This window comes from Mustela nigripes, chromosome 2, assembly GCF_022355385.1.
Source record: "Mustela nigripes isolate SB6536 chromosome 2, MUSNIG.SB6536, whole genome shotgun sequence".
In the NCBI taxonomy this organism is placed as follows: domain Eukaryota; kingdom Metazoa; phylum Chordata; class Mammalia; order Carnivora; family Mustelidae; genus Mustela; species Mustela nigripes.
Genome location: NC_081558.1, coordinates 47,968,774 through 47,972,746, shown reverse-complemented (window position 1 = coordinate 47,972,746; position 3,973 = coordinate 47,968,774). Strand labels below are relative to the sequence as shown.

Below are 3,973 nucleotides of genomic sequence, written 5' to 3'. Positions count from 1 at the left end.
CCTATTTACTATTAAGTCATTTGTCCAATATGGAATTCAGAGACAGACATTAGCATATTTCTCATGCAACCTCATCAACAACCAGGACAGGTGGGCCTGATTGGCTCAGTTGATTAAGCGTCTGCCTTGGGCTTGGGTCAACATTCCAGGGTCCTGGGATGGAGACCTACTTCAGGCTCCCCCGTCCCCGCCTCTGTCTGCCACTCCGCCCACTTGTACTCTCTATCAAATAAATAAATAAAATCTTAAACAAACAAACAAAACCCCAATCAGGACATTCATAAAAAAGAGTAGCCAGTCTTTTTCCTTCCCAACTACCAACTACCAACTAACATTTTATGTTTTAACTGGTAGTTCAACCATGCCAACAAAACAACAAAACAAAACAAAACAAAAAGACAAACACACAAAACACATAATGAAACTCTTAGTAAAATGTTGTTTCTAATGGGTGCAGTTCTGCAGTTTTCATACAAAGCATATGCAATTATTGAGAAGAAACATATGTGAACTCTAGCACAGAGCTGTCTCTTGGCAACTGATTAATATTTCCTTGGCTATGAGTTTATCATGGAGTTAGGAGTCCTTTATAAATAGAATCTAGAATCTAGAAGACTGTCACCCTCTTACTATTCAAGTACCAAATTTTATTAAAGAAATGGAAAAAAAATAAGGAAATGGGAAAACAATGTCTGTAACTTTGGGCTAGGATAGCTACTAAGTAAATAAAAGCATTAGTTGTCTACATGGAATCCTGCCAAATAATATTTTTCAAGATATGCCTTAATACTTTCTTAAATAGGCAAATAAATAAATAAAAGGACACAGAAAGAGAATAGTATAAAGAAACCCTACAGTCCTTTCACTGAGAATTTCAGTGGTTGTAGCATATTGCAAAGATCAACATCCCATATAAGGTTTATATCCACAGTTTCTACAGACCTTTTAACACAAATAGAAAATGTGGCTACCACACGGTTGAATTGCTCTAACATAGTCTATTTGAAAATGCAATGGATTCCAGTTTTTATCTTCCCAGAGGAGAAAGAATTGACCTTCTGGTCTTGTGTATCATTTCAGCTTCCTTGACAGAGGCTCTTTCCTTCCTTCCAGTGTTTGCGTCTTCATCATAGGAGAACCAGTCCTCCTTCTGATGGCTCCTGATTTCTGTGTGGTAATCAATATGGCTTAAGGGAAGTTCATTAATTTTCAGAGGGGGATATGACCTAGGCAAGATGTGCTTCTTATTCCACTGGAGAACAGTGGTGGTTATTGCTACTTGCCAAGACTCTGAGCTAAAAGGGAGATTAGAATGGTATTGAAAGCCCACATACCCAAATATTTCTTGCCATAGAATAAACAAACAAATTGTGACATGGTCATAAAATGGAATATGAGATCGAACCCTACAAATGACAAAGACTGTATGAACTGGTCAAAATGGCAAGCAGGCCCACTGTTGCAGCATCAGAATGGTGGCAGGAGGATATTTGAAAATGGTATTATTGAAGCACTGGGTGGCTCAGTCAGCTAAGCCTGGCTAGGGTCATGATCCAGGGGTCCTGGGTTCGAGCCCTGCATCGGTTCTGCTCAGTTGGAAGTCTGCTTCTCTCTCTCCCTTTGCCCCTCCCCCTGCTTGTGCTCTCTCTCAAATAAATAAATGAAATCTTTAAAAATAGAAAATGGTATTACAATGCTGTAAGGATCAGTACACTGGGGTTAATGCAAGATTATACATTATGTGAGAATGATGATGTGAAAGGCTTCCCAAGAACCTTCAGAATGACGGGATGTTTTGCATCAATAGAGCACTGAACCTGCCCATGAGAAAGCAGATCTTACCTAAAAAACAGTGAACAAAATATGAGGATACCCCCCTCTACCTTGAGGCATATCTGAAAGAAATTATCCGGGAAAGAAAAGAGAAAAAAGAATGGGCAAAGAAATAATCATGGAGCTGAAATCCATGATTGCAGCTGCCCTCTAATATTTTTAAGAAGTTGGATAAACCTGGGGTGCCTGAGTGGTACAGTCTATTAAGCATCCGACTCCTGGTTTCAGCTCAGGTCATGATCTCAAGGTCATGGGATCCAGCCCTGTGGCGACTCTATACTAGTGCAGAGTCTGTTTGAGATTCTTTCTCCCTCTTACTCTGCCCCTTCCCCTGCACTCTTTCTCTTTCTTTCAAAAATAAATAAAATATTTTTTTAAAAAGGTGGGTAAATCAGAAATGTATGTTTTAGAACTATTTGAGCTGCAAATGTATTATTTTACATAAATGTGTATTATTTAAAAAAAAAAAAAAGAGCATAAGCTATTACTGACCCTATAGCATGGATGAATCTCACAAACGACAAACTAGCTCAGAAAAAACAGAAACAAAAGAGCACTAGTTGTATGACAGCACTGCACTTACATGAAGTTCAAAGCCAGGCAGAACCAATCTGTGGCAGAAGTCAGGATAGTGCCCTTCCCAGAGGCAGTACTGCCTAGCAGGGTATCAGTGGAACTTCTGGGGGCTGGCAAGGCGCTACTTCCCAAACCAGGTTCTACACATGGGCACACTTATTGTATGTAACACATCAGGCTGTACATTTAAGATCATACTGTTCTTGAGATATGTTAGACGTCAAAGAAATACTTGCTTAAAAAACATCCTCATTGCAAACACACACACTGGCAACAAACTGAACCTTTCTCCTGGATGTAATCTAAAGATTCACTTCCACCCCTTAAGAAATGCTGCCTAAAGACAAAGAAATAACAATAGTATACATAACAGACCAACCAAGGGTCCCTATCTGCAGGATGACCATTTTCCCAAGGCTGAGTTGGTAACCTTCTCCTACACTTTCAGAGGACCACAGGGCTTCCTTGGAGCACAGGTTCTATCTCTTTGTATTGACATGATTATTTCTGAGCCTGCCTCCACCAAACTCACTTCCTTGAGCACATGAGGTCAATCTTTAACTGCAGGACCTTAGCACCAAACAGGGTACCTGACAGATAGGGATGCTCCATAACCACCTGTGGGATGAATGAATGCATGAAGATATGAGTTCATCCTACAGACATAAACTGTACTGAGCTGGCAGAAAAGAGAATAAGGACATGTGTCTGGCTATGGCGAGCAACTGCACATAAATCCTCACACAAGCATATTTCCAAGTTTGAAGAGAAAGGAGAACTGGGGTACTAATAATCAGCCTGAAACCCACTGGAGGACAGCAGCTATGACTTTGCCTTAAAAGGGCCTTGACTGGAACTATACAGAGTCTGATACTTTTTAGTACTTAAAGGGCCCAAGGTGGTGCTAGAGCTGTAATATCAGTAATGAAAGCAAATGTGTGAGCTGCTTGGACTTATTAAAGATAAGTTATTCCAGAATAAGTACAGAATAAGTACACATGGAGAGGTAGAACCATTTTTTTTTTTTTTTTAATCCTTGCTGGGGATGAGTCAGAGAAATAAGGATGTCTGAATTCTCCAGATAAAGCTCCAAACATCTTATAGCCACTAATTTACAAATTTTCTGTTCTGTAGGCAGAACCAATATCTTGTGTCATAAGTGTGCCATATTTAGTATGATCTAATGTTACAAATGTCCCAACAACCTTAGCAAAGTACCAGGTGTCCACCACACATTCAATAAATGAAATGTTTTATATCAAACCCAACCACTGTGTGCCATTAAAAAGTAAGAGAAAGAAAGAAAAAGAGAGAGAGAAAGAGAGAGAGAGAACGAGAGAAAGAGAGAGTGTGTGTGTGAGAAGGGAAGGGAGGAAAGAGGGAAGAATAGCATGCAAGAAAGAGAGAAGACAGAAGAGAGACAGAGACAGGGAGGTAAAAACGTAAAGACAGACAGGCAGGAAAGAAGAGAAGAAAAAAGAAAATGAGGGAAAGAGAGAGAAAGAGAAAAAATAAGAGGAAGCAAAGTGGGCATCAGAAAGACAGTAGACTCTATAAAACATTT

At 39.7% G+C, this 3,973-nt stretch overlaps 1 pseudogene; it reads left to right on the top strand.

Annotated features, from left to right (window-relative positions):
- Window positions 1–1,440: 1,440 nt before the first annotated feature.
- On the top strand, window positions 1,441–1,949 carry LOC132009870 (cytochrome b-c1 complex subunit 7-like; annotated as a pseudogene).
- The last annotated feature ends 2,024 nt before the right edge of the window (window positions 1,950–3,973 follow it).